The following is a 23074-nucleotide window of genomic DNA, read 5'->3' on the forward strand; positions in this document are numbered from 1 at the left end:
CTTAATCCAGTCAGGTTGACAGCTGACACTATCACACTTAGCTTTTTTTTTTTTTTTTTTTTTTTTTTTTTTTTGAGACGGAGTCTTGCTCTGCCGCCCAGGCTGGGGTGCAGTGGCCGGATCTCAGCTCACTGCAAGCTCCGCCTCCCGGGTTTACGTCATTCTCCTGCCTCAGCCTCCCGAGTAGCTGGGACTACAGGCGCCTGCCATCTCGCCCGGCTAGTTTTTTTGTAATTTTTTTTTAGTAGAGACGGGGTTTCACCGTGTTAGCCAGGATGGTCTCGATCTCCTGACCTCGTGATCCGCCCGTCTCGGCCTCCCAAAGTGCTGGGATTATAGGCTTGAGCCACCGCGCCCGGCCTCACACTTAGCTTCTTTAGACTAATGTGTTTCTGTCTTTTGTCAGATTTGAGTCATTTTTAGCCATTATTTTTTAAGTACTATTACAGTCTCACCGTTTTTGTTTCCTTCCTGGACTCTAATAACATGAATGTTAGGTTTTCGTTTTTTGGTTTTTTTTTTTTCATTATAACCCCACTGTTCCTGCCCAGTTCTGTCTACTTTTTATTCAGTCTATTTTCTTTCTGTTCTCATTAACTAATTTGTGTTGTTGTATCTTCAAAGTCATTGTTTGTCTCCTCTGTTTCATCCATTATGCTGTTGCAACTATCCATTGAGTTACTTATTTCAATTATTTTATTTCTCAGTTCTATGATTTTTACTTACTTCTTCTTTATATCTTTAATTTCTTTGCTGAGACTTTCTACTTCCTTGCCATAGCTTCCTATTTTTATATTTCAGCATATTTATTGTGGCTTACTTAAGTATTTTTATTATGGCTGCTTTAAATTCTTTGCCAGATAATTGTGACATCTCTGTTATCTCAGTGTCAACATCTATCGATTACCTTTTTAATTCAGTTTGACATCTTTTTGGTTCTTGGTATGATGTATAATTTTATATCAATAAGTAGACATTTTGGGTATTACAAAATGCCGCATCTTATTTAAACCTGTTTTAGCTCTCTTTCTCTGACATCACTCTAGCAGGGGAAAAGTGGGGCATTTGCTACTGCCAGAAGGGGACAGAAATTCGGTTCCACAATGGGCCGACATCTACACTCAAGGAGGGAAGGTACTAATTATTGTGGTTCCTTGCTAGATTGCTACTAATATCTGCCTATCTAGTAGGAGAAGGGGTGCCTTTTTTCTGTACCTCACATGGCCCGTACTTACACTAAGATGGCTGGGGGGTGGGAAGCCTTATTGCTATGGTGATGGTGAAAGTCTTGACTCTCCAAGAGACATCTTTTAATACCTTCCCCGTGAGGAAAAGAAAGAGTAACAGTTCATTACTGCAAGGTAGAAGTGAAAATGGAGGCTTACCATTTGGTCTTCGTTAATACCATGTGAGGGTCCTTGTTACCACCTGGAGATAATGAATGTCTTGGTACCCAACTCAGCCTTCTCTGACACCAGCCCTGTAGGGTAGAGAAGGGAGGTTTATAGACTTCACTACAACCTAGAGACAATGAAAATCTAGGCTCTGAATTCTGCATTTGCTGGTTGGATGAGGGTGGTGTCATGGTCTTTCTTAAAGTTTTTCTTCAATAAAATGTTTATTGTGTAAAAGTTTCTGTCTTGCTAGATTGCCATTTTTCTGGTCTTTTAGTTAGGAATAGCAGGCATCTGTTAGGACTTTTTAAAAATATGTTTCCATTGGCATTACCAGGTTACTATCTTAGCCAGCTCCCAGTTTGGAATATGTGAATCAAACAGAAAATCCAGGAAACTCATCACTACATCATTTCTCCAGTACTGAGGTCCCTAAACTGCCTGATTTTCTCTCTCTCCACTTTTCAGAATACGTTTTATATATGTCCCAGTTTTTAACTGCACATAGCCAAAGGAATAGGGAAAAATGTGTCTAATCCCAGGCAAAAGTATATATACACACACATATACACAAAAACACACATATATGTATTTGTGTGTGTGTATATATATGTGTACACACACTTGTGTAATAAATTAAATAATAATTATCTTTGAAAAAAGTAGGACTTGGGATAAAACGTAAGATTTGAAGAATACAATAAAAATATTAATAATTTCTGATATGGGATGGTGAGTATGTACCCAGGTATATAACAATGAAAGATCTATACAGTTTAATGTACTCTTATCATTTCACAAAATAAAAATAATTTGCATATGTAGAATGACATATACAACACTGAACCATTACATCTGAAAATCCAAGTAAAACACGTAATTTACAAAGAAAATTTTATTTAACAAAGTTGGCTGAATACGTAATAAAAATTTGAAGGAAGAAACAATTGGAAATTATGAAAATAGTAAATATATTTTGTCCTAAATTGGAATGCACTGAGATTATTTTATTCTGACTTCTGAAATGCCTTCAGAAAGTAGTTTCCATTATTTACAGTATTTGAGAGCATAAGAAAAGTCATCAAACTTTTTAACTTTTCATTATTGGCTCTATAACCACATAACACAACCAAATTTTAAAATTCTAGTGAAATAAATTTCTAAACAAAATATTCACAAATATAATTCACCAGTGTATTGAAAATAGAATATATCATGACAAAAGTAATATTCAACCCTGAGAAGACAACACATATTAAATTTCATAAGAATTAAATTATTGGTAGTCATTCTAAGTTATCAAAAATTTATAATAAATTAAAGCATAAATTTATAAAAGAAAATATCGAACTCTTAATATGACAGGACTAATTTACCCACCATGGAAGATAACTGTTCTTAGTGGAGAGTCAGGAAATGTATTAAGGACAGAAAAAAATGTGTAAATATTTGCATCTAGGTGAACTGTAGCCTAAGTGCACAATATAAGGTAAACAATTTAGTAAAATGTGGTATACAACCCATATTCTAAGAAAATAAACATTTTATTGACAGGGGCACTGGGCAGAGAATTTGACTTGATGTCTTAAACTTGAGTTTTTGTTCTTAATGTCTTAATTCAATGACATTAGAACCTAGACATTTTTAAATTAGCTACGTCTCATTTTTATCCTCTATACATCCTATAGAATGTATTATCCTATTAAAAACAGTTGACCTGGAAACACAAAGTTCATGAATACTGAAACAAAATTGTGATTTTTTTTTGTACTATTTTTAGTTTTGTTTTAAAGAATTTCTTATTGTTTATTGTGTTTGTAAACATATGTACTCATGCATATACACAGAGAGTTGCATTTCTCTGGTAAGTATGCACATTTTGCCATGGCAAATATTAAGCTATAACCAAGGAGATGCCCCTCATTCTTAGCCTTAAAAGAGAATGGTTATATCTGATAAGATGATACTTATTTGATGTCTTACTTGATCTGTTGGGTGGAACACCTAAAATCAACTCCTCAGTCCTTCTCTTGTATGGCCCTCTCTCTAGTTGAAGCAACCTCCAAGACTCTAGACACCAATCTCTGATTCTCCTATTTTCTTGAATTATTCAACTTTATGGTTATCTCCATCCTGACTTTCTAACTATTTGAGCCATATTCATATCATATGTTAGGATCAACCAAGAACGACTTAGCCAGAGGGCATTTTGAATAGCAGCATTCTATATCTGAAAGTTCTATAAAACAGAGACTCAGTAAAAAATTGAAGGAAACCTAGACAAGGAAAAATCTTTAAGTTGGTTTACTCCACCAGTTTCTGATGTCCTTTCTTGGTGACACTCCAGAGGATCAAAGCCAGGTCTAGGATTGTATTCAAAGTTCAGAGGTTGTAGGAATAGGAGTGAAGTAGGGTCAACCTCTCAGCAGAGAGAGACTTGCCTGACATATAGGAAAATAACAACAAGACTTCTCTAAAAAGTATATTTTTGGTGAGCTTTCATGAATCTTCTTTTAGGAAAAAAAGACAGCTTATTTTGTTGAATTTTTTGGGGGTTATTTTAAAAATTCCAGCCTCAAGGTCTCTGATTAAAACACCCCCCAACTTGACTCAGGTCAAAACCATTAATTAAGACAAGCATAGTTTCTCCTACAATGTGAGCTGAAATTTCCCCAATTATCTTTTGATAACTCAGCTTCTGGTGACAGATTATTCCATATTAATCAAAATACTTGTATGAACTCTGCAGGTAGAAGGCCACACTGCTTTGCCTCTAAGGAACTTGGATTCCACCTTCAAGATCTCATATCAGAGAATGATTCATGACTGACAAGAATTCACACTGAAGGCTAACCTTAGGGCTGCTGAGACCTGCAGCCCCACCTTTTCTCTTAATGAATGACGAACAGTCTTCCATCTCTAAGTCTGCTAGAGCCTAATTCTTCCATCACTTGTTCTGCAATTTGTTGTAGTATTAAAATAACTTAAATGACTTCCAGGATTTATTTGACATAGAAATTGCTTCTAATAAAGTTGCTCACCTGTTGTTAATGTTTAATTTGCCTGATCAAGTCAAGTTGATCATTAGTCCCAGCAAGTGCTACACATGTAGTTCTTGGGACATAGTTAAATTGACCTAAATTCACATGAAATCAGTATACAGTTGATCTCTTATCTTTTACCCATATTATTTTTAAAAGAAAATTCAACCTGTATCACTTCACTCATAGAATTAACATTTAAAGCTGGGTGGCTTATGCCCGTAATCCCAGCATTTTGGTAGTGCTGGGCGGATCATCTGGAGTTCAGAGTTAGAGACCAGTTTGGCCAACATGGCGAAATCCCATCTCTACTGAAATTAAAAAAAAATTAAATGGATGTGGTGGCACGTGCCTGTAATCCCAGCTACTCGGGAAGCTAAGGGAGGAGAATCACTTGAACCAGGAGGTGGAGGTTGCAGTGAGCCGAGATTGGGGCACAGCACTCCATCCTGGGTGACAGAGCAAGGCTCCATCTCAAAAAAGAAAAAGAAAGAAAATAAGCACAAAACAACAAAACAAAACAAAACAAAATTTAGGAACTGCCTATATTTAAATACTGTGATTTCTTATTTAAAACAAATTAACGAGGGCCTGGCCCAGTGGCTCATGCCTGTAATCCTAACACTTTGGGAGGCTGAGGTGGGTGGATCATTTGAGGTTAGGAGTTCAAGACCAGCTTGGCCAACATGGTGAGACTCCTGTCTCTACTAAAAATACAAAAATTAGCCGGGAGTGGTGGCACACGCCTGTAATTCCAGCTACTCGGGAGGCTGAAGTAGGAGAATCGCTTGAACCCAGGAGGCAGAGGTTGCAGTGAGCCAAGATTGCGGCACTGCACTCCAGTCTGGGTGCAGAGTGAAACTCTGTCTCAAATAAATAAATAAATAAATAATAAAATAACAAGAATATAGCAGTTTTTAGATAAAGGATAAATGATATTTTTCTGTAGATTAAGCTTTTCTTAGTAGGTACTAAATGATCAAGGGTCACACTGAAGGTACTCTGATTGAAAAATAATAACTGCACCTTATATTGTTTATATAGAGGAGACTTGCTTCTGGGTTTTTGAAAGTTCTACATGTCACCTTTTTCAGGAATGTGTTATGGAGGGACAGGAAAATCTCCACAGTTTTGTTACTGATTATCTGAATATATACACAGTGGAAGCTAGTTTTCAACTACCATTTTTCCCCCTACTTCTCCCCTGAGAAGTGTCTCCTGAAGTTGTTTAGTTGAAAGTTTAAATGGCAACGAGACTGCAAATGATATTTAGGATTCTGTGAGAGGAAAAGGAATTGAAAGAGGGCAGTCTCTTGAGATCAATCTATGGTGACATATGAACACAATTATGGCCTCAAGCTGACCGTTGAGAATCCATGAACCTAGGAGTTAGCAGTAAAAAGATTTGGCGCCCTTTTGCTGAGAGAATCTTTGTTCCTCTCCTAAATTTCACAGACAGCACAAATAGTACAAAGAAAGACAAACATGCACAGGGAATGCATAACTAATTCAGGGGAAGAAAGGTTAATTAGTAGCAGAAATGGTAAGGTTACACTGTAATCTAAGAGAAAGACCTTCTTAAGGATACCACTGAAAAGCAGGGCATTAAGGGATCATAAAAGAGAAACAGGTGCACGTAGTAGAAATATGGATTTTGTTATGTCAGAGAGTCTAGATTTTTAAAGAACTACTATGATGGGCCTAAAAAAGTGTATACAGATATTTTGAACTCCAAAGTTCGTATCTTCCCTACAGAGTTTTATTAGTCAGTTGGAAATTTTAAAATTTTGTTAAAACTTTAATTTTATAAACTCTTTTATATTCAGCTGTTTTGAATATTTATGTTGTATAATATTTATGTTCTCTAATGTTATCATAATTGTTCTCTTTCCTCTATTGTGAATTGTCAGTTCATAGTGTGTTTATTTATCTATTATTATATTAGTATTTTCTTATCTATTTGTCTGAGGCATTTAAACTTTAATGACAGAAACAGTCTAATTATTTTAATACTCTGATTCATAGTATTTGTCTTTTAATTGCAGTTTCTTCAAAGTTGTAGTATTTTACGCTGAGAATTTATTGACATTCTTATTTGGAAGTTCTTCCATTGCTTTTAAATCCAGATAACTTGCCCTGCTGAAAATGTTTTTTCCCACAATACTTTTATAATATACAACACAGCAACACAGCTAGTATTATTTAGAGCTCCATTATGATATCATTAGGATATCATCTTTAATATGTCTACTTGTGTTTGTTTCTGCTTCTGTATTAATTAGAAAACAGATTTTATTTATAAAATAGTTATTAATTCCCTCATATTTTCTTATCAAACTAAAGCAAAGGGGTGGAGAAAAATATTGCCTATTTTAGCAGGAATGTATGATAAGTACCTGTTGAGTAACATACTAATAGTATAGTAAAATTTTGGAAGGTAATAATTTCTTAAAGCCATTACAAGCACCGTGTCTTTTAAAATTATGCATGTGATAAAAACAATGAAAGAAATGATAGTATCTCCACTGCTAAGCAACAACCTGAGGAGAATAGCAAACTGTCAAAATACAATTTTTCCTTCCACATAGCATATGTAGTAACACGCTACAGGGACATAAAATGCCGAGGGAAATCTATAAGATCCCTTTTAGCGTTATTAGATACCTGTTAATTAATTTCATAATTGAAAACTACACTTTGTTTGTAAATGTGCATGCAATGTGTACAAATATTCTGAAATATCTTTAATTTACAAACTATTTTTTTATCTGTGGAAACAATTTTAGAATAATAAGGTACTTCATTCCAATTTCCTCACAAAAAGAAAGTGGTAACGAGGAGGTTTGAATAGCTTGTAAATTATTAAAACTTTGGGAAGGTCATAAGATGATCAGCACAAGCATGTTCCACTTCATGTAGATACTGGAGTAGGATATAGTGTGATTGAGAAGGATTGGATTCAGTTCTGTCACAGTCTTTCAGGGATTCTGTTTATTTTGACAGCCTAAGTATCAGGAAGGTATTGACAAATGTCGATATAGAATTAAATGCTTCAAATTATCTTCTTAACCCATTTATTACTAAGGTTGCAATTTATTGAATTTTTGCAATCAGACTTTGGCAATGATCTTGATCAGTAGGATATAAATAACTCCCACATGCTCAGTGTTCCAATAATAAAACAGAAGGCATACATAGAATCATTGAAGAAAAAATTCATTAAAATGTTAATATGTATAACAGAAAAAATATTTTACTATCTAAGAACTAAGACAAAGCTTTCAATTAAACTATGTTGATTCAGTCATTACTAAATTATAATAAATTACACATACACAGCAACACATAATGATAACTAATACTAATAATAATGTTTTTTTTTTAAATCCAGGAAGCACCAGGCATTGCATTGTGCATTTTATGTGCTTTATCTATTTAATCTTCACAAAAACTCTATATAGAAGTTCTATAACAATGCCTCCCACACTTTTCTATTTAGTTTTTTTTTTTTCAATTCAGACTGAAAACATCCAAAGACAGGGATAACATGGTAATATCAGAGTATAAATCTAAGGATTTAGGATTATGGTTAATTATGGGAGGGAGGAGGACAGGATAGGAAAGTAAGGAGCAAAGAGATAGAGTTAATATTTGCAATTTTCTGGTTTTTTTTTTTTTTTTTTAAGATGGAGTCTCGCTCTGTCACCAGGCTGCAGTGTGCAGTGGCACGACCTTGGCTCACTGCAACCTCCGCCTCCCAGGTTCAAGTGATTCTCCTGCCTCAGCCGTCCAAGTAGCTGGGATTACAGGTGCATGCCACCACACCCAGCTAATTTTTGTGTTTTTAATAGGGACGAGGTTTCACCATGTTGGCCAGGATGGTCTCGATCTCTTGACCTCGTGATCTGCCTTCCTCAGCCTCCCAAAGTGCTGGGATTACAGGCATGAGCCACCGTGCCTGGCCTGTTCTGCTTCTTAATTTAGGTGGTAGATACATAGGTGTTTGTTCTATATTTATTACCAATATGCGATATATATTATATATATAAAATACATAGATATAATCAATTAAAAAATTTTAAAGTTTCTACAAATTTCTGGTAATTTAATATCCATTCAGATAACATAAAGTACATTTGTGAACTGCTCAGGACCATCTAGAACTTTGCTTTAAAATGCTGTGCCAATCATAAATGAGAAAGGTTACATTACAATTGATTCCACAGAAATACAAAATCCTCCGAGACTATTACAATCACCTCTATGAACAAAAACTAGAAAATCTAGAGGAAATGGATAAATTCCCAGAAACACACAATCTCCCAAGATTGAATCAGGAAGTAATTGAAACATGGAAAAGAGCAATACTGAGTTCTGAAATTGAATCAGAAACAAAAAACCTCCAACCAAAAGAAGCTCCAGACCAGATGGATTCACAGCTGCATTCCACCATTCAAAGAAGAATGGGTACCAATTTTACTGAAACTATTCCAACAAATTAAGGAGGAAGGAATCCTCTGTAACTCATTCTATGAAACCAGCATCACTCTGATATCAAATCCTGGCAAGGACACAACAAAAAAAGGAAAACTACAGGTCAATATCCCTGAAGAACACAAATGCGAAAACCCTCAACAAACTACAAGCACACCAAATGCAGCAGCACATAAAAAGTAAATTCACCATAATCAAGTAGACGTCCTTGCCAGGATGCAAGGTTGGTTCAATATATACAAATATATAATGTGATTCACCACATAAACAGAATTGAAAACCAAAACTATATCATCTCTCAAAAACACGGAAAAAGTCTTTGATAAAATCAAACATCCTTTCATGATAAAAACATTCAGGAAACTAGACATCGATGAAACATACCTCAAAATAATAGGAGACATCTATGACAAACCCACAGCCCACATTAGGCTGAATGGGCAAAAGCTGGAAGCATTTCCCTTGAGAATTGGAACAAGACAGGGATGTCTACTCTCACTAGTCCTTTCAACATAGGACTGAAAGTCCTAGCCAGGGCAATCAAGCAAGAGAAAGATATAGGCATCCAAATAAGAGCAGAAGAAGTGAGATTTTCTCTCTTCACTGACAACATGATTCTATATCTAGAAAAAATCCTAAAGACATGAGAAAAAGGCTCCTGGAACTGATAAACAACTTCAGGAAAGTTTCAGGATACAAAATCCATGTACAAAAATCAGTAGCAGTGCTATACCCCAATAACATTCAAGCTGAGAGTCCAATTAGGAAGAAATCCCATTTACAATAGCTACAATAGAAAAAATATATATCTAGGAATACACCTAATGAAAGAGGTGAAAGACCTCTACAAGGAGAACTACAAAACACTGATGAAAGAAATGATATATAGTACAAAACAAATGGAAAAACATTTAATGCTCAGGGACGGAAAGAAGCAATATAATTAAAATAATCACACTGCCCAATCTACAATTCAATGTAATGTCTATCAAATTGCCAATATAATTTTTCACTGAATTATAGAAGAAACATCCTAAAATTCATTTGGAACTAAAAAAGAGCCAGAATAGCCAAGGCAATCCTACGCAAAAAGAACAAAGCTGGAGGCATCAAATTACCCAACTTCAAGCTATACTAAAAGGCTACAGTAGCCAAAACATCCTGGTCTTCGTCCAAAAACAGACACATAGACCAATGCAACAGAATACAGGGCAAAGAAATAAAGCTGCACACCTACAAACATCTGATCTTTGACAAAGTTGACAAAAACAAGCAATGGAGAAAGGACTCCTTATTCAATAAATGGTGCTGAGATAGCTGGCTAGCAATTAAGTAGAAGCATGAAACGGGACCCATACCTTTCACTGTATATAAAAATTAACTCAAGATGGATTAAAGACTTACATATAAAACCTCAAACTCTAAGAATCCTGGAAGAAAATCTAGGAAACACCATTCTGGACATTGGCTTCAGGAAAGAATTTGTAGCTAAGTCCTAAAAAGCAACTGCAACAAAAACAAAACTTGACAAGTGGGTCCTAATTAAACTAAAGAGCTTCTGTCCAGCAAGATAAACTATCCAAAGAGTAAACAGACAGCCAACAGGATGGGATAAAATATTTGCAAACTATGCAGCTGGTAAAGATCTAATATCTAGCATCTTTAAGGAATTTAAACAAATCAACAAGCTAAAAACAATCCACTTAAAAATGGGCAAATGACATAAAGAGACACTTCTCAAAGGGAGACATGCAAGTAGCCAATAAATATATTTTTAAAATGCTATACTTCACTAATTATCAGAGAAATGCAAATCCAAACCACAATGTGGGGAGTCAGGGGAAAGGGTGGGAGGAGGGTTAGGGAGAAAAGACTACCCATTGGGTACAGCATACACTGCTCAGGTGATAGGTGTACCAAAATCTCAGAAATCACCACTAAAGAACTTATTCATGTAACCAAACACTATCTGTTCCCCAAAAACCTATTTAAATTTTAAAAATTCTTAAAAAAAATTTAAAAACCTGAATGAGATACCATCTTATACCAGTCAAAATGGCTATTACTAAAAAGTCAAAAAAAAAAAAAAAAAAAAACAGATGATGGTGAAGTCGTGGTGAAAAAGAAATGCTTACACACTGTTAGTGGAAATGTAAATTAGTTCAGACACTGTGAAAAACAGTGTGGACATTTTTCAAAGAACTTAGAACTACCATTTGACCTAGCAATCCCATTACTGGATATGTCCAAAAGAAAATAAAATCTTTCTACCAAAGAAATACATGCACACCTATGTTTACTACAACACTATTCACAATAGCAAAGACGTCATCATTGATAGGCGCTCATCAATGGCGGATTGGATAAAGAAAATGTAATACATCTATAACAAGGAATACTACTCAGCCATAAGAAAGAATAACATCATGTTCTTCTGTAGCAACATGGATGCACCTGGAGGTCATTATCCTAAGCAAATTAATGCAGGAACAGAAAACCAAACCAGTTTTCCTCTAATTCTGCATTTTCCTAATTATAAATGAGAACCTAACACTGGGTACTCGTGGACATAAAGATGGAAACAACAGACACCGAGGACTACTAGAGAGGGTAGGGCTGGAGGGGAGCAGGTATTGAAAAACTACCTATTGGGTACTATGCTCAATACCTGGGTGAGATCCAACTTCAGCATCACACAAGATACCCAGGTAACAATCCTACACATGTACCCTCTGAATCTAAACTAAGAGTTGAAAAAAAAAAGCATAAAGTAAAAATAAAAGGAAAAGTAAAAATGTTGTACCTGTGGAGGGCAAATGAGATAAGCAGTATTCTTTTAAGAAAGTCAGTCTAGTCAGCCTTATTTCTGACCTTATTGGGATATATTATATCATGGTCAGTCAACTTAATACAGAGGATATGATTTAACACAGGATTTATTTTTTATTCTTATGATACATAATGAAAAAATACCTGCAACTTGAATTGCTTTCTCTGTAAATGCTTAGTTTTGAAATTTTCATTGAATTAGCACAACAGAAAAGTCAACTACCATTGTCTTCACTAGTCTCCCGTATGGATTTGTTTTCCTGCAAGCACATACACAGACATACATAGACACACACACACACATACGGCAGCCCTGTCCAAACACAAGAAGAAAGGAGATACTGGTACACCAAGAAAAGTAATTGGTACATTACGTCATAGTGAGCTTACTCCATAAATCTTGCTAACTAGTGGGAGACAAATACAGCATACAGTGAAATACACAAAATTTATCTAAAGAAAAATCCCTTCCAAAATGGAATACTTACATAAATATTAAAGTATGATAAAATATTTTGCATTTACTCTGAATATTTTTATAAACCTTCAAAGAATATAACTAGAGATTTTATTGACATATTTAATGTAAATGTACAGTGGTAGAAGATAATTTCTAGAAGAGATAAAAATATTAGATTTTAGTATTAGCTAAATTCACCTCAGATATTTATATCCATAATGCTTAACATGACACAACCTGATTTGTAAAGAAATCTTAAAGCAAACTCATTTGTAATTAGGTGTGAAATAAAGCTAAATTAAAATTATAAATGTAGTATTATATTAAAAAGGTTAAACTTCTCTGCAAGCTAGGTAGAAACTTTTGAGTTTGTTTTCTATAGATATATAGGCATAATTTAGAAATTTCAGCTTAATTTTTCAAAAGTTTTCAAGAAAACAGAGTAATTCAACAGCTATGATTTTATTTTCATTACTTAAACATTTTGCTAAATGTATGATGCTAAAGAAAAGTCAAATTGTAATCCTAAAAAAAGTATTGAGCCCTGAATATTAATCTCAGATTTGAGTGCTAAATGAAAAACTCTATTCCCCTTTCCATGACTTGCACTTTTCTGTACAACTGTTATAGAAATTGGGAAAATATTGAAAAAAAAAAAATCTTTCTACCAAAAAGACACATATACTTGTATGTTCACTGAAGCATTATTCACAAAAGCTGCACACCTACAACCATCTAATATTTGACGAAGTTGACGAAAATAATCAAGCAGAGTTTTCATAGTCAACTCAAGGAGAGAACATATTGTCTCATATTTTGTAAGTCAGTTCAAATTTTACATTTCATGTACTTATATCTTGTGAATTTTCAGAGTCTGAGATAGATATGAACTCTTGAATAATATTTTACAATATCTCTAAAAATACTGATACTGTTTAGTGTTAATATTGTTATTTTATAACATGTAGATGATTAGTGATTGAACAATATAAGTATTTTTAGAGATGTTGTAAAACATTATAAAATAAAATAAAGATCTTCTTTATATTCCTTGTTTCAGGAAACTTTGTATCCCACTGTTACTAAGTAATCAATGTATGATTTTAGCATTTCTAAATAATCAATGTGTGTTTTTAGTGTTTAATTTTGGGCTTACCTACAGATATCTTCCCAATTCTTATTTGTTCTTATTATAATCCGAAGCATGGGTTTCTACATCTCTTTAACTGCCTTGAAAATATGTTTTTATATTTTTTTTTACAGTAACATTTTAGTAAATAAAATTAACTTTTTCCCATAGAACTGCACTGTAGAGGCTGGGAGCAGAGGCTCATGCCTGTAATCCCAGCACTTTGGGAGACCGAGGCAGGAGGCTCACCTGAGGTCAGGAGTTGGAAACCAGCCTGGCTGGCACTGGGAAACCCCTTCTATACTAAAAATACAAAAAAAAAAAAAAAAAAAAAAATTAGCCAGGCGTGATGGTGGGCGCCTGTAATCCCAGCTACTCAGGAGGCTGAGGCAGGAGAATCGCTTGAACCTGTGAGGCAGAGGTTGCAGTGAGCCGAGATTGCGCCATTGCTTTCCAGCCCAGGCAACAGAGCTAGACTTCACCTCAAAAAAAAAAAAAAAAAAAAAAAAAAAAGAAAAGAAAAAAGAAAAAGAACTGCACTGTACAGTATGGTGTCCAGAAGCCACATTAAGTATCTAAATTTAATTTTAAGTTAATTAAATTTAAATAAAAGTAAAAATTCAGTTCCTCAGTTGCACTAGGCACACTAAAGTCCTCAATAGCTACATATGGCTTCTGATTACCATACGAGACTGTGCAGAAACATTTCCATACTTATATTAAATCAAAAAAGACAAAGATGATTATATAAGCATATAGGAAGATACTTCAGGTGCCCATCATTGAATTCAACTAAGTATTGAAGATTGGAATGGGAGCATTTCGGGACTGGAAAAGTCTCAAGATGGACAACTGGGATGTTGCAGGAAAGGCTAACCCGTGGTTTCAGGCTGCTCGCCCTTAAATCTGGAAAAATGAACATGAACATCCTTCACCAGGAAGAGTTAATCGCTCAGAAGAAACGGGAAATTGAAGCCAAAATGGAACAGAAAGCCAAGCAGAATCACGTGCCCAGCCCTCAGTCCTCACGTCTTGGCGAAATCACAAATGCACGATGGTAGGTTCTCGCAGCAGTTTCTGAAGTTGCAGAAGGCACAGACCAGCACGGATGCGCTGCGCTCCCCTCCCTTCCCCCACCCCGCAACCCAGCGCGCGTCCCAGCAAGCTTACCCCAGCGCTGGGAAGAGGTCCCTCCTCATCAGCAGGCGGACAGGCCTGGGGCTGGCCAGCCTGCCAGGCGGGTGAAGAGCTACTCGCACGCCAAGCAGCTGCCCGTGCCGCACAGCCCAAGTGTCTTCCAGTCCCCAGAGGAGGACGAGGACGAGGAGGAGCACTACGAGCAGTGGCTGGAGGTCAAAGTTTCACCCCCAGAGGGAACTGAGACTCGGAGTAATAGAGAAATTGGCCCGCTTTGTGGCAGAAGGAGGCCCCGAGACAGAAAAAGTAGCTATGGAGGACTACAAGGAAAACCCGGCATCTGCATTTTTGCAGGGTAAGAATAGCAAGGAAATCCTCTACTACAGAAAGGTGACTGAGATAAGAAAGGAAGCGCAGAGGTCGCAGTCAGCCTCTCAGAAAGTGTCACTCCCAGAGGATAAAGAGGTCAAGAACCTTGCAGGAAAGTTGGCCAGGTTCGTAGTGGACTGGCATCCGGAGGTGGAAACCACTGCTCTCCAGAACAACCGTGAGAACCAGGCATTCAACTTTCTGTAGACCAACTGCCAAGGATACAAGTACTACCGACAGAAGCGGGAGGAGTTCCAAGGCCGGCTCCACAGGCAGCCTCACAGCACCCGACCCCGGCCTCAAGCGCAAGTCCCCTCCTGAGGCCCTGACAGGGTCCTCGCCTCCGGCCACCACCTGCCCCGTCTCGTCCCCAACTGCACCTCCCTCCCCCCGTCCCCCGTCATCCCTGCTCCAGTCGCCCCAGGGAAGCCAGCCTCCTCAGCCACCGTGAAGAGGAAGCGGAAAGCCCGCGGAGGCCAAAAGAAGATAAGGAAGAGCTCCCACCTGCTGAGCTGGTGCAGAGGGACACGGACGCCTCTCCCTCGCTTCTGTCAGTTCAGGACCTCAAGGGGCTCGGCTATGAGAAGGGGAAGGCCGTCGGTCTAGTGGGCGTCACGGAGCTGTCGGACGCCCAGAAGAAGCAGCTGAAGCAGCAGCAGGAGATGCAGCAGATGTACGACATGATCACGCAGCACAAGCGAGCCATGCAGGACATGCGGCACCAGCACGGCTACCACAGCGACGAGGAGGTGGACAGCGAGCTGGGCACCTGGGAGCACCAGCTGCGGCGCATGGAGATGGACCAGACCAGGAAATGGGCCGAGCAGCTGACAAAGGTGGGCCAGGGCAAGCATTTCATCGGAGACTTCCTGCCTCCGGACGAGCTGGAGAAGTTTACGGAGACCTTCAAGGCCCTGAAGGAGGGCCGTGAGCCTGACTACTCGGAGTACAAGGAGTTCAAGCTGTGGAGAACGCTGGCTACGAGATGCTGGTGAAGATGGGCTGGAAGGAAGGCGAGGGGCTAGGCTCGGAGGGCCAGGGCATCAAGAACCTGGTCAACATGGGCACCACCACAGTAGAAGGCGTCGGCTTCAGCAATGACCAACCGGCCGGCCGAGCTCTCCAAGGAGGACGACGACTACGAGAGTACGAGGCCTTCCGCAAGAGGATGATGCTGGCTTACCGCTTCCGGCCCAAACCCCTGAACAACCCCGGATGGCCTTACTACTGAGCGTTCTGGAAACACGTACGAGGGCCGCGCCCTGTAATACAGTCCCAGTGCTCAACAACAACAACAACAACAAATTGGAATGGGTGGAGGGAGGCATTGAGGATTTTACTTTTTAATACTTATTATTTGCATATTCTGCCTGACAACTTCCCCATTGCTCACAAACTCCCAAAAATCTCTCCTCTGACTCCTTACCCAGGAAATAAAGGAATCCCAGAACTCAAGGACAAAATTCAGTGCTACCCTGATGCAAATGGAGAAAGGAAATAACACTCTATCCATTTTCTGGTGCTATGGCAAAAGAAAAACAAAACAGTTATTAAATTTCTCAATATGTTATTCTGCCACATTTAATTCTTAGTAAATCAGCCTGCCACATCATGCACAGAAATAGATGTTGCTTTAACTCTCTGTTGAATGCATGTAAGGTTTGTACCTGGTGGAAGGCAGGGAAAATGGCAGGCAAAGAGTGTCTTGTTCAGTAAAATATTTATTAATAGACATTCCCTTGTGTACTATAGAATAAGTGAGTGAGGTACTTACAAAAGGCTGTTTCTGAGACCTCTAGAGCAGTGAGTTTTTATTCTGAGCTAATAAAATGACCATCAAAATCTAGCATTTATCCTCACACTCACACAAAATTGATCCCCAATTTTACATTTATTTTAACACACAACTCTGGATTACACCTTCATAGAACAGAATGTTTTTATACATGAGAGGAATGGTCTCTTTTCTGCAATTTTGTAATATTTGGTCTCCGAAACTCCCACCCCCTCCGTTTTATGTATTATAGAGAAATTTCAGTTATTTGAATGGGCTCATTACATAAAATGGGTCTTTTTCATGTTTTGTTTTGTTTTGTTTTTGAAAATTTGAGGATAATAACGAGACTTTCCACATTATAAAACAAATATGTAACTTCCAGAGTCCTCCCACCCCAGACTCCACCTCCTTTTTTAGGGGGAAGATAAGACAAACTAGTGTTTCAATCTTCACTCCTACCAATCCAGCCACATAAGCAGAAAACGGAGAGCTCTGGAGGAAGAAACTGAGTCTCTGTTCATGCTCAGCTCACTGGGATAATTGAAGGAAGCTCCATCTCAGAGAGATTAGAGATGTTTACTAAAGAGACATTGACATTAATCACTTCTGGTTGGATATTTCAAAAGCTGTAGAAACCTTTAGGCCCATCCCAGAACTGCCACTGGATGGGAATATGGTAACGATATTCTTGAGAAACTGACATTTGTCTTTAGTTGTTTTAATATATATATATGAATATATATATTCATTCATATATATGAATGTATATATTCATATACATGTATATATTCATTCATATATATGAATGTATATATTCATTCATATATATGAATATACACACACACACTATACACACACACTACACACACACACACACACACACACACTCAGTGTTTAGGGCCCATTTTCCTTCTGAGGAATTTTGAATACAGTCTCCTGGGTGAGCCATGATTAGTAGGGCAAGCAGAAAGGGAAGCAGAGACAAAGGCCTAGCTGCATTAATTTATAGGGTAAGAGATGCCATAAAAGTAGCTCTGTCAAGTTAGGATACACACTGTACAGTATGTATACCCTGAGGAAGGCAGCTTCAAAAGTCCACCAATACACCCCATGAAAAGACAACATTCTGATGCCAGCCAATAGAGACAGAATGCTGGTGGACAAGTACTAGTATTCTCTGTTTGCCTACACCAAAAGGATCTTATCAGAGTGGCTATGCCTGCCATGGAATAGTCGTAGAATACAGTACGAATTCTAAGAAACAAACAGACAAACAATAGCAAGAATCTAGAATATTCCAAACACTTTTGAAATACTAAGCACATTCTTCAAAATAAATGTATTTGGTGTAGAACAGCTAGAAAAATTGTGTTTTTTTTAAATATTAGTTTCTATTAAAATAATGTTGATAGCATTTTTTGTAAAAGCATGTAAAGTGGTAAATTAGTGATTTTTGAAAACTATTATTTCACATATTTATTGGAAAAATCATGAATTTGTTCCAATGATCAGCAAAAAATATTTATCATTTAAAATGCTTAGAAACTGCAAAATAAGAATGAAGGTTTGTTGTTTGACCTTTTGTTTCAGTTGCCTAGGTTATTGGCTATGTTTTCAAATTATCCTTTTAATGTTTAAAGTATAGCTCTAGTTTTAAGTATATTAAATTTTGTATTTTTCTGATTAGAAATTCTAATAAACTCGTAAATTGTATCTTTTTAACATTTATATTAATATTTTTGTAGTTTCGTATTTTAGTGGTTTTATTACCATCAAACGGAACACTTTAATTTACAGTATAATGAATTTTTAGTAAATACTTAAGATCCATGCTTATTTTAAACACCTTGAAACATGTGAAAACATTTTTTTAATTTGTTAAATACCTACACATTTCAGTGACCTGTTTTCACGTGTAGTAAATAAACTCCTTGAATCAACACAATTTACAGTGGTTATTTAAGATTATTACAAATAGGTGGAAGAAGAAAATAAAGAATATTAGCTTGTTAGAAGATACAGTTTTTCAAAAGCAGAAATGTCAGTTCAACTCAAAATACTTTTCAAGTGTAGATTTTGCATAGCATGGAGTCTGTGACATTTCAGTATATTTCCAGGTTCAGTAGGGCCTCCTGGTGTAACCAATAATACCATGGCTATGATGGGTCTCTGACATCTGTAGAGAGTCATTCCTCCATTCAGATTTACATAAAGTCTGTTGAGTTCTATGATAATATTTAGGAATGGCTTAATGTCTATCTACTATTTCTTGAGTTATTGTAGAGCTTATAGAGTTAAAGTATAGAAGGGTAATGGATGATATTTCCTAGTAGAAAATCTTAAATTGAGCACCCATGTTAAATGGTTCAAAGTAAACAGTGCTCTTGAAAAGCAAATAGATCAAAGTATTATTTAAGCCAAACGAGTAAAAATTCTTATCCTAGACTGGGCTTTTTGCTGTAAGTATTTAGGAAAAGCATATTAAGTATATATACCTCGGGGGTAAACATCTTTTTCTGATACACAGCATGAAAAAAAATTTGGTGACAAAATTTGAGCAAGTTGGACATATGCAGAATTTTTATTGAAGAAACTTTAAAAACTTGACTTATTGATATGTCGCCCAAACAAGATGGTGGTTATCCAATTTATTTTGAAGATATTGCTCTTAAACTGCCCTCAATTAAAATAAAAGTGAAAATCTATTATCTTTGAATTATTTTCTATAAGAATTGATCAAATCAAATCGCTTTTTGATTTTGTGCCTAAGCTTTTTTCTATTCAGTTTCCATAGTTTATTTAGGTCTTTTATTGTTTTGGTTACTTCTGTCCTTTTCTTCCTTCATTCTTTATCCATTTTGTGGATTAGGAAAATACCACTTTCATGAGCCACTATTTCTGTGTGCTTGGTACATGCTGGCACATAATACTAATTTTATAAGTAGACACTAAACCCTAGGACTAACTTAGTTTCAAAATCTGTAACATTTTACTTGGAATCCTTTGAATTTATTTTTATTAATTAATTAAGATACATTTAAGCATAATAAAAAGGAAAGGAAAATTGTTTTTGTAATAAATGAATAGCTCATGACAATCTGCTGGAAATTTATTAGGTTAGGTGTTGTCTGAAAACACAGTTGAGATTGAAAGAGAACATATTCATAAGCATTTTAAGAACAATTTCGGCCGGCCGCGGTGGCTCAAGCCTGTAATCCCAGCGCTTTGGGAGGCCGACACGGGCGGATTACGAGGTCAGGAGATCAAGACCATCCTGGCTAACATGGTGAAACCCCGTCTCTACTGAAAAATACAAAAAACTAGCCGGGCAAGGTGGTGGGCGCCTGTAGTCCCAGCTACTTGGGAGGCTGAGGCAGGAGAATGGCGTAAACCAGGGAGGCGGAGCTTGCAGTGAGCTGAGATCGGGCCACTGTACTCCAGCCTGGGTGACAGAGAGAGACTCCGTCTCAAAAACTAAAAAATAAAATAAAATAAATAAAAGAACAATTTCATATGGATTATAAGTGTTATATTTGAACAAGTATAACACTTATAATCCATATCTAAAAATTCACGGCCTGGATTGAAAAGTTGATATCTGTTATGAACTGAATGTTTTTGTCACCTCCTCCATTCACATCAACAAATTCATGGATTGAAGCCGTAGCCCCACCCCCTGCACTGTGAGGCTGTATTTGGAGATGGCAACTCTAAGGAAGTAATTAAGGTTAAATGAGGCCATAGGGTGGGGAGTAATGGTAACATATGATAAAAGTAATGCCCTTATAAGAAGGGACCCCAGAGCTCACTTCTGTTCTCTCACTGACTCTCTCTCTCTCTTTTTTTTTTTCTCTCTCTCTCTCTACCACTCCTTCTCATGCATATACTAAGGAAAGCCCATGTGTGGACATAGGGAGAAAGTGTCAATCTTCACACGAAAAGGAGAGCTCTCACAAGAAACTAAATCAGCTGGAACCTTGATCTTGGATTTCCAGAGGTCAGAACTGAGAGAAAACTAATTCTGTTGTTTAAGCAGTCTATATTTTTTATGGTACCCTAAGCAGGCTAACACAATATTCAAAGAAGGTATTCAATTCAGTTCAATGTACTTGAATTCAAATATTTACTGTGAGGCTATTATATGCCAGATACTGTTCTACTTTTCTAGGTTATTAGGATAGTTCGATCAGGGTGGGTACAGATAAAATTCAATGGCTTCACAGTGGTTATATTCTAATGAGATAAAGCAGAGTAAAACTAAAATAACGTATGTGTGTTATGGGGAAAACGAAAGCAGAAAGGGAAATGAGGAGTGCTGAAAGTTAAAATAAGGTAGTCATGATGGGGCATCCATATTTAGAAACTTATACTTGAGCAAAGACTTAAAGTGAATGGAGATGCTAGCCTGTACATATGTGGAGGAGAAGCACCATAGGCAGAGAGGAGTAAGTGCAAGGGTCGTGGGGTAGGAATCTCATTGGCAAGCTCAAAATTTAGTCAAGGAAGCCAGTATGACAAACATGCTATGTAAGAGAAGTTAATAGGAGTAAACATCAAAGAAGTAAGGAACATATGTGTGGAAATTTTCCAAATTTCATAAATACATTAAAGGGAAAGATATGAGATGGCATTGTAAATTTTTTTTAGAAAAGAAGAAACATAGTCCAAATATGTTTTACAAGTGATCATTCTGGCTACAGTATTAAGCATATACTCCAGAGGAAGAGATAAAAAATTGAGATGCTGTTTTAAAGACTTTTGCTATTAGAAACCTTGGACCAGAGAGTAAGTAGTGGATGGGTAAGTAAATGTCTGATTTTGTATATATATTTGAAGGGCAGCCAATGTGTGAATTTAATGTGGTATATGAGACAGAGAAGGTAAAAAGAGACACCTGGGCCTATGAAACTAGAGGAATATTGTTACCATCAACTGAGGTGTGTGGAAGACTGCATTAGACAAAATGAAGTGGGAAAATTGAGTGGAGGAGATCAAGTTTGAGATGTCTGTTAACTATCCAGATGGATTTGGTAGGTAGGTATATTAGTCCATTCTCACACTGCTATAGGACATACCCAAGACTGGGTAATTTATAAAGGGAAGAGGATTAATTGATGTACAGATCTGTAGGGCTGGGAAGGCCTCAGGAAACTTACAGTCATGGCAGTAGGGGAAGCAAATATGTCCTTTTTTATATGGTGGCAGGAAACAGAAAGGTGAGTGCCCAGTGAAGGGGGATGCCCCTTATAAAACCATCAGATCTTGTGAAAACTAACTCACTATAATGAGAACACAATGCAGGAAACTACTCCATGATTCAATTATCTCCACCTGGTCCCTCTCACAACATGTGGGGATTATGGGAACTACAATTCAAAATGAGATTTGGGTGAGGATACAGCCAAACCATATCATTCTGCCCCTGTCCTCTTCCAAGTCTCATGTCCCCACACTTCAAAACACAATCATGCCCTTCTAACAGTCCCCAAAATCTTAACTCATTCCAGTATTAACTCAAAAGTCTAAGTCCAAAGTCTCATCTGAGACAAGGCAAGTCTCTTCTGCCTCTTCTTCCTAAATACAATGGGGGTACAGGTATTGGGTAAATACACCTATTCCAAATGGGAGAAATTGGCCAAAACAAAGGGGCTACACGCCCCTTGCAAGTCCAAAATCCAATAGGGCAGTCATTAAACCTTAAAGTTTCAAAATGATCTCCTTTGACTCCATGTCTCACATCCAAGGCAAGCTGATGCAAGTGGTGGGCTCCTACAGACTTGGGGATCTCCACCCCTGTGGCTTTGCAGGTTATAGCTCCCCTCCAGGCTGCTTTCACAGCTGGGGTTGAATGTCTGTGGTTTTTCCAAGTGCATGGTGCAAGCTGTTGCTGAATCTACCATTCTCGGTTATGAGGATGATGAGCCTCTTATCCAGTTCCACTAGGCAGTGCCCCAGTAGGGACTTTGTGTAGGGGCTCCAACCCCACATTTCCCTTCTGCACTGCCCTAGCAGAGGTTCTCCATGAGGGCTCTGCTCCTGCAGCAGACTACTGTTTGGACTTCCAGGCATTTCCGTATAACCTCTGAAATCTAGGTGGAAGTTCCCAAACCTCAATTCTTGTCTTCTGCCCACCTGCGGGCCCAACACCATGTGAAACCTGCAAAGGCTTAGGGCTTGCACCCTGTGAAACAATGGCCTGAGCTGTACTTGGTCCTTTTTAGCCATGGCTGGAGCTGAAGCAGCTGGTGTGCAGGTGAACAAGTCTTGAGGTTGTACAGGACAGGGGCACCCTGGGCCTGACACATAAAGCCGTTTTTCCCTTGTAGGCCTCCAGGCTTGTGATGGGAGGGGCTGCAGTGAAGGTCTCTGACATACCTTGCAGACACTTTCCCCATTATCTTGGTTATTAACATTTGATGCCTCATTACATATGCAAATTTCAGC

At 37.5% G+C, this 23074-nt stretch overlaps 1 long non-coding RNA gene and 1 pseudogene across 1 annotated transcript in view; one reads left to right on the top strand and one right to left on the bottom strand.

The window, feature by feature from the left end:
* Window positions 1-498: 498 nt before the first annotated feature.
* The window catches only part of LOC108581027, a 126011-nt gene continuing 103435 nt past the window's right edge, over window positions 499-23074 (bottom strand). Inside the window, exon 5 of the long non-coding RNA XR_002515716.2 lies at window positions 499-1480. This is a non-coding gene — a long non-coding RNA (uncharacterized LOC108581027). The remainder of the gene's footprint in view (window positions 1481-23074) is intronic.
* On the top strand, window positions 13885-17358 carry LOC101005068 (annotated as a pseudogene).

This window comes from Papio anubis, chromosome 9 (assembly GCF_008728515.1).
Source record: "Papio anubis isolate 15944 chromosome 9, Panubis1.0, whole genome shotgun sequence".
Taxonomy (NCBI): domain Eukaryota; kingdom Metazoa; phylum Chordata; class Mammalia; order Primates; family Cercopithecidae; genus Papio; species Papio anubis.